The following is a 14504-nucleotide window of genomic DNA, read 5'->3' as shown; positions in this document are numbered from 1 at the left end:
AACACGGAGTTATAACTACAACTCCGCTTGTGAATAAATGTATTTATTATCGGCTCATAAAGCAAATGATCCAACATTATTGAGACACTACATAATACGAGTACAAGTGAACTGGAGCCATTACTAAACATTCGCGAACTCAAAGCGGAATAAACTCGAGAATATCATAATTAAAGTGCCGTTTCACAGTTCGGGTCCCGTCACGTGATACCGTTGCCCAAATTATCCGGGCCTCGTGTCATCTTGTCCCAATCCAATATGGCGCCATAAATCCTCGCTGGGGGAGACGGGGCGGTGGAGGGGGTACGTCACTCAAACTTTCTCTGTACTCCGTCTTACGCTCTCTCGTCTCGGTCTAGGGGTGGGTACGGACAGACCCTCACACGTACATTTTTTATTTTACGCGGTCACGTCGCGTTGACGGGTTGAATTGTATTTTTTTACGTCATAGAGCTGTACGCATTGTTGTTTTTCATTGTCGGAGTCTGTATCGATTTTTTATGAAACAACAATGGTAAAAAATTACATTGGCGTTAAGTAATGATTTACTGATATAATCATACAGCGAAAGTGTATTAGGTACGAATAATATTTTTTTGTAGAGCTTTTTATATTTGGTTTGTATTGTTTGATCGTCGTGGATGCTAACGCTACATGCCCCGAGGTGCGGTGGTGCGCTTCGAAGAATTCTCAGATAGAGTTCGAGCATCGGGATGAGTAATCTCTTTTGTTTTTCTAAGAACATCGCAGTCAGCCGCCGCGCGATTATCGGCTTGTTTTCCACACTCAACCTTTTAAATAAAATGCTTTTTATTAAACATCTGCTCGCATGAGTGAGTGTATTTGTAATTGAGAACGTAATATCGAGTAAAAAGCTTTTGTGAGTAATGAAATTTTGACTGTTGCTAACTTTAGTTAACTGAAATAAGTAGCTATTTTTGTATATATCGAGAATGTTGAGCGAATTTCTTACGTTCATTCATTTTACATTTGAATATTTATCATAATAAATGACCTACTTGAAATGTATGATAGCGTTGGCGCTGTACCTTAGTTGTCAACTTGTCACCACAGTACAAGACAGATACAAGATATTACTTATGCATATTACCTTAAATTATGTACATACAAATATCTTCGTTATGTCGCCTTTACTAATAGTCAAAATAAAACAAAGCCCCTGTATTTCACACCGGTGTTGCAAGAGGGGATTAAGGGATTATTTCAGATTGGGCAGTTGCAAACATCTGTGAACTAAAGTCTACGATCAACGACTCATATACATAAGCGATATAACGACCTAGCTGCAAATACCACTTAAGTTAACAATTTAAATTAAAGATATTGCTATCGCTTTTATCATTGCTCATAAACCTGTGAAACAAAGTTCTATAATTGAGTCATTATCGTTATAACGTTGTAATTATATATGGCTCTACTTATAGCAGAAGCTTTCCAATAAACCGTAATCTAATAAAATTAATAAAATTGCTGCCCCCGTGAAGTAATCCCGCTAATACTCGCGTGACTAGGCCCTATGTGTAAGACACAAATGAACTTGCTATGTATTGGTTTCAATAAACTGACCATCCATCAAGCCGTCTTAACGCTACAGGGGGCGACTATATTAGAAAACCTTCGTCAGATGTGTCTACACCTTGCTGCTATACAAAATATATCGATATTTCCACAAGCAGATGCACGGAAGTGAGCACAACACTATTGTTACCGGGCATTGACCACTTTACGTCATAAATATATATATTTCTTTTTATTTCCAACATTATTTTTCCAGCAAATAAAAACGTTAATTAAGTTAGTAAATTAAATTAAAATGGTAATTTAAAAAAATGATTTTAATTTTTTAAAGAATATACTATGTAATCGTGATGGGTACACGAGTTACGATATTTTGCGTGCGAAATGAAATTAATATCTTTTTTCACCGTTATGTTGTGACGTTTAAATTGAAAACTTGCTTCCGTTCGTGGGTTTGTTCTTGTTTATATATTGTGTTGAGTTCTACCTTTGAGTGCTGATAAATTACAATAAAATTACTTTATTTTAAGTAACATTTCAAGAAGTTTTAGCACATTATTGTTACGGTATAGATTAAATGATACACTAAATTATGTATAATATATTCCATTAAAATGCCAAAAGAAGTTGAGTAAACAAACAAAAATATTTTGTTCAATTTGAAGTCAACATCTAAACAATTTAGCCAACTCAATTGTCTGTATCGTCGTAACAAACCAACGACCGCATTTACAACATCAAATACAGATTAAAGTTATCATTTCAAATAAGAGAATTCACTTACAACATGTAACTGATTATATTCCTCGTCATAGCAACAATGATAATTGTTTAATTAACCAACTAACTTGGTTAAAACATCTTTATGGTAGTCGTAAAACTTGAGTACGGCTATTATGACCACTAACTAGCTTCATAGTTAGTTGCTACACCCTGTATAGCCTTATTTACTGATTGTTCAGGTGCTTCATTTTATAGGGTGATGATATTTTATGGTTCTTGTTGAATAAAAAATACACCTAATTGATCTTATTTATGAGATCATAGGGATATTACATAATTTGTGGTGACTTTTAACTGACGACCGTGGTAATGTTATCGCTTAGTGTTTTTCTTAAACATATTTGCAGTAACTGATGGTATCGTTTTTTCAGGTTAGAATGACTAATAATAGCTACTGGTATAAGCTATTTGAAACTGGCTATCGTTAATATTAAGGACTACTACGGGACGGGTAAACATTATAAACATAGAAAGGAGAGTCCGTAACTAACTAACGAATGTTAAGGATGGAAAATGGACATTGTACACATTTCTTTTAATTAAACACTGTTGCACATTTTTAATCAGACAAGCTTTGACATTAAATGGATTAAAAAATATAATGTGTAGTACGCTACATTTCTTGAATCGCTACATAATATAACGCTTTAAAAGTACACTGAGACAGTACCTTTACATTTTATACCTAAATTAAAAATACAGATTCTAGCCGTTATCTAAGATAATCTTTACAACGCCATAAATAATTCAAAGTAACGAATTAAATTCGTGAACAAAACGCAAACGGAATAATGGCGGACTTGTAATTATAGTTATAATTTTTATTCATTATGAGCATTGTTTTGTATATGCGGAAAAAATGTGTTAGAATTAGAATGCGTGAAACAAAGATGTATTGTCGCAAAATTATATAAGCATTTTCGATTATAAGAAAATGGACTTTATTGGTACGTAATAAGGTCGTTTGGGAACGCATGTGTAAGCTGGCACATCCGTATTCTGAATCTACCCGCTGTTTACGAGTATAACGGGTCCGTGGTCGAACTGTTTCGGTCGAAGAATTAATTATTCAAACAAAAGCTCCGGTTATTGTTTCTTTTCACAAAGCCCAGGACATGTTTGGACGTTTTGCGTAATTTGCGGACAAAACAGTTACGTCATGTGGCCAGAGTTTTTCTAAAACGATAATTGCTTCTCATTGTGAAGAGCAATAAAATATTAAAATGTCTGAACACGTGTTCGGATACTTGTTCTTCGTATTGTGCCTTTTAGCGACAAAAATTTAATCTTCAAATGTTCTGGTAAGTTTGTAAGTAAGTAAAGCTGTATTGGAGCACTTCCAGATCTGTAATGGGAAAAGTCGGAGGAAATTCCGATTGACAGAATTCGAGTAAAATTCGACCAGTTGAACGTCTGTATTTTTGTACAGAAAAAACAAAATATAAACGGCATATATTTACTTAAAAAAAATTATACAGAAATAATTAACGTTTCAAGGAATAACATTAATGCGTAATTTTAGTTACATCTTAATTGTGAAGGTTACATAAGCGAATTTCAACATTATGTAGTGCGGTCATCTAGGCGTGCAGCACAGTTTACAGTTTTGTTTGCGGCTTTTGTTACGCATTTAATTTATGAGGGCAGTAAAAATATGATTAGCGCAACTGAACACGTCCCGTATTGAGACGTCAATCAGCGGGACTTTTATGGCCTCATTCGGACTATTTGAGGGCGCTTCCTTGAACCGTGACCGACCGAATTTAAAATACCTTTCCAGTTGTCCCAATTTGAGAACAACACAGGCCTAACGAAATTGGTGGTACAACTTTTTTAACTAAAGCATCGAGCCTACTTTGTTCCGTCCCGTTGTGTTCGAATTTTAAAACCGGGAACGACTATGAGTCGTCGTAAACTTTATTACTGTTGTGATGAGCCGTGTGAATCTTTAATGGTCACTCACAAGAAATTTACAATACGACTCTATACTAATTTATTTATACGCATACAATAAAAATATGACGTTAATTAAACGAATTATTGTTGAAATACAATGTATACCTAAAATCTTTCATAGAAATAAGAGATGGCGGTGTTATAGAAAAAAAGACCTAATATCTCAAATGTCAAAATGTGACATTGAGTGATTTGTAGCTAAGCTCCGCCTGTCCCGTGTTTCAAACATCACCGCTCGGGGCAGACAGCTGAGCTCTAAGCTTTGCAAGGGCGCAACAGAGTTGCATACACCCGTCCCCCTCGCACTCATTGCGGCTGCGTGTTTCTATTTCACACGGCGGATAAGACTCTATCCTATTCTATAAACGGCACTACCTATCGCTATACTTACCTGAGTGCTTTTGTAAAAGTTCAACGCTTCTCTATGCAGTTTGTATGTAAAAAGATTTTGTGAAAAGGGAGTTTGTAGGAAGATTTCGCAATCACGTATTATGAAAATGTTCTATTATTACGTGTTGATCTCACGGTGAGCTGTGATTGTCGTGTTTATAGAAAAACTTTGAATATTTCCGTTTCATTATAAAGTGAATTCATAGAAATAAAAAAAAATATTTGAATTAGTTGAAGCCGTCTCCAGCATTGGTAAATCTTATCTTTATTTTTTGTAGAGACTCCATTAAATATTCTAAAATTACCTACCAAAATATTTTTCTTATGTTCTTTTATGAAGGTCGCCTCTAATTAATTATATTAGACATATTAATACCTACTTGCTTGATTTACGAGGTATTTTAAAATTTATTATTGTCCCGTTCATTCATACTTACTCAACTAAACATAAACCAAAACCTTCTGCAATACGCGATACATACCTGAAAAAGAAGAAAAAATACATTTAGTAAAGAAAATATTTTTCCATAACGCTTATATATATTAGTAGTAAAAAAAATATGACGTACGTAGGCATGTGGACCAGAACGAACTACCAAACATACTTAAGATAAGATATAGCCGAATAACTAGCTCCCAATTCGGTTATTAGGCATCTGTTTCTAATGAATGACTTCTATGATCTTCGACTCAAAATATATTGTCAAATGTTCACACACTCTAGTTACGAGTATATAAAAGGGTATACATAAAACAGTGATATAACGATGTAGTTATTGCGGTTACTTGAACCTAATTGCTCGCTGAGATCTGTGTAATGAGATATGGAGTGATGTGAATGAAAATATATGGGGCGTTCGAAGTTTAGATGCGTTTTTAAATGTAATGGGAGATATAAGGAGATTCTTTACGTTTTGGAAGTGTTCAATAAGCTTAATATTTACTTAATATGTAGTTCATTCAAAAAGTCATAATTTAAATTGGTCCTAAAAATTTTTTCTGATGGGAACACATACGTACAACTACCTGTATTTTTAAATTATTTTATTACCCTAGTCATATAATCTTGATAGAAGATACAAACATCATAACTATTCTAATTATATTTATACAGATAGCAAACATAATATATACTCGTATAATAATATGTAGTTATCTATATGTTGAGAAATTCATCTTCCCATCTTCCCATAAGCATGACTATCCATAAACGCGTGCTTTAGGGATCTGTCGGCTTAACGCTTCCTCCAAATAATCGAGGGGTCCTTGTTCGTAAACAGAAGCTACGGGCCCTGACCACGGAAAGGGGTGCCTAACCACACTCGAATATATTCACCGATGTTTCATTTCATCTAAAACTCAATATCAACGTAGCAATACGCAGCTTCAAGCAACAATTCACGTATTTCATGTTTGTTATTGCATTCATTAAAGTAAGGACCAATTTAAAATCACGGAAACCTTTACTAGTACAAAAATCTGAGATATGTCATGTTGATACTACCACGCTCATTGAATCCAAAAATTCGACATAACAATTCGTAAAATCTAAGACAAAGAATCAAGTACAACAGAATCGTAAACTGAAACCAATCTATTTGCGCTGTAATATAATAGATAAGAGCCTAAATATCTTTCTTACTGCTCATAGAAATGATAGAGACATAAGTAATGAAATCACGCACAAAAGTATCAAACAACGATCCAACGATCATATACCCAAAACTTTTTCCTTTTAAAACTTAGTAAAGTCGCGACAGACAGATGCTCCGTCCAACCCAATCTGTCTGAGGGTCTCGAAGATATAAATAGCGTAGCTTTAAGTGGCAAAGCGCGCCGACTCCGGTCCTTCCGTATGATAACATCGCATTAGGGAGTTGCCGACCGCTACTGGGTTTTGTCATGTCATATACTGCACGTTTGATTTAGAAAGTTTCTTTTAAGTGCTTTATGAAAAAATGGGTTGACGTTTAATAAAAACTGTTATTTACTTAGGAGATTGAAACTGAGAGCTTTGAATCGTCAGTTCAATCAAAGTATAATTTTTGACAACTGTTTAAACTACTCAATGAAAATCTTTACTCAGACCATTGATATAGATTTCGTATTGTTGTAAGTAAGAACCACTACTCAACTCTACATTCTGCAATAAACTGATATCTTGAAAATAAACTTCTACTTATTGAGCATTTCTTTTTATTTATAAAGGCTTCTTTCTTTCTATCAAACAATTCTATCAAACTTTCCATGTTCCAACGTAGACAAAATGACAAGCAGAACTGGAGATACTTGTTGTAGTATTCATAAAGAAACTTCGATGTAGATAGGTAATAATAGGTATATCCCACAATAATGTAACCCCAAACAACAACCAAAACACAAATCCAATTGGAAATCTTTCTCGCGTGTTTGAAGGACTGTTCGTATAAAATAAAGATTGATTACACAGCGAGGCGATAACTGGCGCTATCATATCCTGGGATCTTACTCAACGAACATCGTAACGAATGCGGACGCTTCAACGATTTACTCAAGCGATTCTTTACGTCAATTAGCATTGAATCCGAAATCAGTTGTAGGAGTACCCCTTTTTGAAACGTTCTATTTTTAAGTAAGGAATGACAAAGAAATTTTTCGTGCGTGTTTTGTTATTTTGTTTTTAAACGAAGTGACGTAGACGTTTTTGGAAAATGCTTGTCATATTGCGAAAACGTATTTCGTGTTTCATATTTGTTCAATGTTTTTTCCTGTGTTAAAATTGTTATGGAGGACTTAAAATGCATTATTACGTAGTTTGTTACTGTTTCTAGGTTAACTATGTAGCCAAGATAAAATTTGTCCATACACACCAAATTGACTACCTCAATACTTACTAACATCACCCCCCTTCAAATTTCAACGTATAAATCCTAAAATATTCCTTGGAAACAAAGCAATATCCTTAGTCATATAGCACGGCGAGCCCCAAGCACATATCGAGTGACGCCATCGGAAGTGGCGCGGCCGGGAAATGAGATGCGAGTGTGCACGCCGCCTTATGTACGCACGTGTGCATTAACCTTTATGTGAACGTTATTTACTGCCCTGTTGTACAGTGTGGACTATGCTTATAAAAATGTTCAGTTGTTTCGAAAGTAAACTAAGAGGAAAGTGTTTTCAAGGACTTGTTTGAAAAATGATTTTCATGAAAAGAAAAATCTTTATGCAATACAGGATATTTATTCTTTGATTGCTTTTTAAATCTGAATCACCTACATTTTTTAGACAACATAACGCCTAATTAAAATATCAAGACAGTATTAAAGATAAATGTACAGTGTAGAATCACGAGCCATAATATATAGGTACACACTACATAGAGTCACATCCAAAATCCTAATATTACTTTATAGTAATTGAAATATACAAATCTACAAACTAAATAATAAAAATCCTAATATAAACATTTGTACTTTATTAATACTTTCGTCAACAAACAAGCCGTCTAATCGATAGCATCAATGCATCCAGGTGCACATCGTTAAGTCCTTGTTTTATTTACAAAATAAAAGTTCCTTTTTTATCCGAGCTGTCAAACTGTCGCTAGTGTTGTTACTTAGTATGACATTGTTTGTATTGCGTATTTGTAGGAACAAAACTCGTAATTGTAATGCCAAATAAATAATCCCTTTACGATCGATCGGATTAGCATCAATTTAAATGTGTAAAATTTATCGTTTTTTTTCTGATACGATGACCATTTTTTATGTCTTAGCTGCATACGTTGTTGATTAAGTAATTGAATTTAAGATGAGATCTGTACTTTGTTATTTTATTTGCGTATATAATCAAAGCTCCCGTAAGTCCTGGTGTTAGATATTCTTAACAGGTCTCACGAACATATTTCGCTGAAATATTTGTACATTAAAAAATTGCGCATTTAAACAAACAACCGAAAAATCTCTTTCGCGTCATATATTACTTTAGATAATTAAATATGCGCTATAAATCCTAAATTAACATTATTTTAGCATGATACAAGCAAAACACAAGTTTTATACTTTTTAAAGGTGATCAATCAAACCGAGTCTTCAAAAAGTAACAACTTAATAGAATGAACTTTCAAAATTAAGATTTAAACAGTTTTTGTTTGCAACATAATTGTTATTTCCGTGTGAATATAATAGCTGTTCAGAATAGATGGTTTTAACCGTTAAGGAAACGCCTACTTCCCACTCATATCTTTTATACAGCGAGGCAGCTGGTCATTGGACGTATGCAATTTCGTGTCGGCTTTCGTGGAAATTGTTTTCGCGAATATACATGAGTTTGATTACAAGTCGGGTGTAACCCAAGGCTAAGTAATTGAATCATAATGCCCAACATTATACATGATTATAATTTGTAATTTATCGATATCTTCTTAAAAATCTTAAATAACAAGCTTTTGTAAAATTGAATGTCGCTAGATTTTTTTATAATTTTCATAATATGATGAGATATTTTGAGAACCATTGTATTAATTTGCAAGATTATATTTTTCAAGTTTCGCTCTTACTCCCTGGTTGAATGTTGTTAATTTTTTGTGCTTGTATTGACAAAAAAATATGCCAGTGATGTTTGAAACGATGCGCGATGGTAAAATTGTTTGGCCACATTATACTTGTACCAATGTGAAGTAAAACGTAATTAAATGATTTTTGGTTGCCAAACCTTTCTTCTAAAGGCCAACAGGAGGCATAAATATTTCCAAATGTTTACTAAAATAGGCTCTAAAGTTAATAGAACAATATATCCATTTGTTTCGTGAAAGCCACCCCACCTGAACCTTATTTGATGAAAACAATAAAGGAAATTGCATTTGATATCAGGTCCCCCCATGATTAGGGAACCAATCTATTTTAATGTAGTTTCCTCTGTCGCTCAAACACGCAATAATGTGTAAATTGAGTTTATATGAATAAGTTATGGTGTTTCGTTTCTAAGAAAAATAGGGTAGAGCGCTTTTGGTAAGCTTATAACAAGATGATCAAGTTTCAGAACGGCGTTTTTAATATGTAGAGTTATTAGTCCAAAATGTTTTTATACGCTCATACCTAAAGAAAAACCTCTACATTTAATACTTAAATTAAATGTAACTAAAATAAAAACAGGGTGTTAAATATTTCAAATTTTATCTTGAACTAAATATTAAACAAATATTCCTTGCTTACGCTTGAATAATTCTTCAATAACCAAATAAATCAGATAAAAGCAAAGTTAGTTACACCCCGTATTAGAAGCTACGTATTCTAATATCGTATTCCCGTCACAGAACTCGATCCGGCCTCTTATTCCGTAGGCGTTAAATCCACTAATACATTTTGGGCTCACTGTCGACATCGGCCAAAAATCAGAGCGAATCTTGCTGCCCTGCATAGCAAGCAGGAACACCCCTTACACACAACCCGATTTCACACCCAATCCACAGAGACAATTTTGAAGCTCCAACGCCAAAATAAAAAGTCAGAACCTCAACGTCTTTAAACATACCAATCTGTTAGTCGGCCCGATTGATTGGGAGCAAATTCGAGACGTGAGTAACGGCCCCAACCGTATCCCTAACCATATAAAGCAAGCGAACTACACGTTGTAACATTTCCATCGAACGCAAGGGTGAGAGATGTCGACATGAATCTCTATCTATCCCATCAATGGGTATCAAACAGATTGGTTACACGATTGAATCGTCCAAAGTGTTCTTTACGCACTTGTGGGTAGTTCTTAAATTACGAACAATTTTGGGTCACAGTTTAGTACCTATGTAAATGTTGGTTTAGACGGTTCTCTGATGTCCTTTGGGACTGTTAATCTCGAATAAAAGACCTTTTGGTTTTATATAGCGGTAAAGTAGATACGTAGAGTCGACTCTACATCCATATTAATTTAAGTTGATTTGATGTCTATGTATATTGGATGTTTATGGTCGTAAATAGTAATTACGTGTCATCAAATAACCATAATATGAATAATCAATATCGTAATGCTTGTTTTAACACTTTATAAACGCATTTATAACATTTTTGTAGGTTAAGTTTGTATTTGAAATTAGTCGGCATAATTATTTTTTTTAAACGTTTCTTTAGACTAACTATGGTGTTCGAATTTTGCCCAACAAATGGCAGTAAAAATAACCTTCTTTGTAAGTAGAACTAACCGATGAAATGTGTAGTGTACGTAATAGCCATTACTATTCAGGAATGTAGAGAAATTTTAATGGCATTTTTAATTTGTATACCAATAAAAACATTTTTACACCTGACACCATAACACGAATTCGCTCCGAACAAAAATAATGTACCAATAAAATTAGCCAAAACACCTTACAATAAAGTATTTCACTATAAAAACGTAACTCTAGAATTTATTACCACCATAAACGGTTAAGCATTTATGAAAATATCTTCATAAATGTCTTACACATACATACATTTGAATGGTAAAATTTATATAAATAGTTGGCGTGTCCTGTGGTAAGAATACTAAGAATTTCTGTTGAAAGTCACGCGACGAATACCTCGTTGTCTACTTACGAGTAACATCATTACTAGACTAGCTGTTTACACTAAAGTTTGTGAACGCAATATTTTATGGGTTTGTTGGCTTCCGTTTTAGTGCTAATTGTTTTGTGTACCCCATTTATTAAGTATAGTGTAGCTCGTTTATGGACATTAAAATATTACTTTTCATTTTATTCCTGTTTCGAATCATCACGTTTTATTTTTTATTTGTACAGTTTTTAAGGATGGAAGTCATAAATTAATTCATGAAGTAAAATATTCCCACAAATATCGACTAACAATCTTAGCGCTACATTGACGCACATTGGTAAAACCACAAATAAACATAGCCAAAAATTTCATTCACAAAATGTTTATTTCCACACAAAAACATTTCGAATTGATTGATAATACTACAAAGTGTTTTGAGTTCGGAACAAGCTGTAGTGAGTACGGGATTCCCTCGGCAGTCGGGCGGCCCATTAAATCCTACTTTACGATGCCACCGCGCAACCGGCGACCGTTTATGCACTCGTAATACTAACCTTAATTGGCATATTGAGATTATGGCCATGTAATTGCTTGTTTTATACTCGTTTTGCAGATAACAACCGTTCTCAACGGCCTATTGATTTGTAAGCACCTCATTGTTTTAGTTCACACCTCATGACTTCAACAAATGAAGCCATTAACAGCGTTGGAATTTAAAAATATTTGTCCTAATACCTGTCTCGCGTCATTAATTGTGACATGTTTGATGTTATTACACTTCGTCTACAACGTTGCGCTGTGGAGCAATGTGCGGTGGCACTTTAACGGCCTTGCTAAGTAGGCTTAAGCTGTTGTATGACCGATGGAAATGTGTTAACTAAACTGGTATTTCGAATTGAATAAAACATAATATATCCTTGAAAATACGTGCGAGTATTCGGTAGCTATTCAAAACGTAAAAACGGGAGTTATTGGTTTTTACAGTTGAACAAAAAAATGATAGCGATTTTCAATTGCATTTCAGTCGCCATTTTCACACACAGTTTTGTACAATATCTGTTTCGTGTTTTTACATCGTTCACGGGCCGGCCGCGTAAATTCGAAATGCCTGATTCTGGCGTCCACCAGTATTTTAATTACTCGGGTCGAGAATGATTTATATCACAACACAGACGCGAATGGCACTAGACTCGGTGTTGTGGTGACGATTTTATTTTTTAGACTGTGAAACATTTCTGGCTGGAGTTGAAATGTATTAGCTGTAGTTTTTTGAACTCAGAAACACCTTCAGGCGTTCAATACATTTATATTCTCACGCTTACATATTTTCTGGTATAATTTACGACTCTGCATATAAAACAGTTTACAAGATCATTCAACTATCCAAGAGATAGACGGAATTTCGTAAAAACATACGAAATCCGTTCGTTTCGAAATGAGTTTTGAAATATGGAAGTCGTTATGAAGCTTAGACACGGTCGGAAAGGAAATTGGAGTAGAAAATAAAAATAAAACGGTTGCTAAGGGGGTCAGGGCCCATGAGTTTTGGACGCACCATCTTACTTAACTTGTATGGTAGAAACTTACACATGTTTTATGGTGTCTAACATTTTACGATTGATTGATATACTTGTTATAATTAATGGTTTATTAGTTTATTAGGTAAGAATGTAGTTAAACAACTAACTACTACTTGGAGGCAATGAGAACTGTGTTCATCAAGTTTGATTAAAAAGCTATAATGAGATACGTTATCTAAGTTTTACGGTTTTATTAGTATAAATAATGTTATATAATTATATCGTTACTAAGCAGGTATTTAAAACCAGTTGCAGTTTCGTGAGCTTAAAAAAATGTATCTAAAACATGTAAAATAAGCTTTTTATGACTGTACATTTTGGACTACATGAAATCATTTTTGGACCAAATATTGCACAAACAATATTGTACTCGCGAGATTTTTTTTCAAATGAAAAGTTAGTCAACCCAGTAGCTCGACGTTGACAAACAATTTGTTTTGAATACCGAATTCCTACGTCACTAATTTAAAGGTAAGTTAAGTAGCATGACAAAGGTGCATTGTAAACTGATAAACAACAAAGATCGAGACGCTTTCACCGACCACCCTCGGCACAAAAGCGTCTAAATGCCAACACGTCACATTTAGCTTTATAAACCAAAATCGTGAACAAAAACATAAAAATGCCTTGCGCAAACGCATTCACGCCGGCCAGTCGACCCATTGTTGGGCTTCGGGTGATTTCGTAACACCGTACTGTACCGTTAGGGCCACGCGTCTATAAGATAAAAACTAGACTAGTTTCTTTTCTTTTGTGATGTTCCGAACAAAAGGACTAATATGATTTACTGGCTCTCAGATACAGATAAAAAATATGTTCTACAGGATTTTGTTTTTAAAAGGTTGTTTGCGCCTTTGTCATTAGATTTTAAAAAGATACTTCTCTCGTTGACAGTTTTGTTGATCTTTATTGAATTAGATAAAAAATGGAGATACAGATGTCTTGATTCTTTGTAAATACTTACAATGTCTGAGTCATTTGTATATGTAATTTGAATATGTTCGTACACAATTTTATCTTAAATTGTTTTGAATACGTTGTTTGTTTTGTACAAACGATAGAGCTGTTTTACTTTTTCTCTGCTGTTCAACATTCCCATGGGTTTTGAACACCGCTAATGTAACATTAAGCTGCAAATAAGGTAATCTGTATGTGAGAAAATCAAATTTGTATGAATTTTCTCCGGTACGTACAGAATAACACAGTCGTGTGACAAGCTAGGTTTATTGTTAGAAAAAATGTTAACACAGTTATTTATCGCGTCTCAGTTAAATACAAGACATTCCGTTAGATTGTACTGCAAGAAGATCGTAACGCAAGATTGTGGGTCATAAACAATTGATGAACTACTAAAGTCGGAACACATTAGGTGTTTAACCGCAGCTCGGATCAAACGATTAATCAAACTTTCGACGCGACGTTGCATCTCAATTGTTCCCTGTTAAGTTTCGTGGCTACATTCAAAACAATTGCGAAGCGTTCGATTTACGATCGGCATTTGTTGGTTCTAAATTTAAATTGTTAGGCTCGGGACAAACAATTTGCGGATTGCGAGCAACGAAGTGCTGTCGCGCGGCACTCGCCTCTGCCACCTAGCGTGATTTAGGAGTTTGCCGGCGCGCTTAAATCATACCAGTGTCGTCTTCGAGACCGGAATACGTATGCTTTTTGCATTTACAAAGCTTGAATGTAGCCACCGTTGCACCAGCCATCAGTTGCCACATCGCCGCTACAGAAATATGGTTTG

At 34.5% G+C, this 14504-nt stretch overlaps 1 protein-coding gene across 3 annotated transcripts in view; it reads right to left on the bottom strand.

Moving 5' to 3' along the window:
- The window catches only part of LOC142976470 (homeotic protein antennapedia-like), a 193562-nt gene that overhangs the window by 61534 nt on the left and 117524 nt on the right, over positions 1 to 14504 (bottom strand). The gene's annotated exons all lie outside the window — the stretch shown is intronic.

The sequence above is a fragment of the Anticarsia gemmatalis genome, chromosome 11, assembly GCF_050436995.1.
Source record: "Anticarsia gemmatalis isolate Benzon Research Colony breed Stoneville strain chromosome 11, ilAntGemm2 primary, whole genome shotgun sequence".
NCBI lineage: Eukaryota > Metazoa > Arthropoda > Insecta > Lepidoptera > Erebidae > Anticarsia > Anticarsia gemmatalis.
Note: the sequence above shows the minus strand (reverse complement) of the source record. Positions and strands in the feature narration are given on the sequence as shown.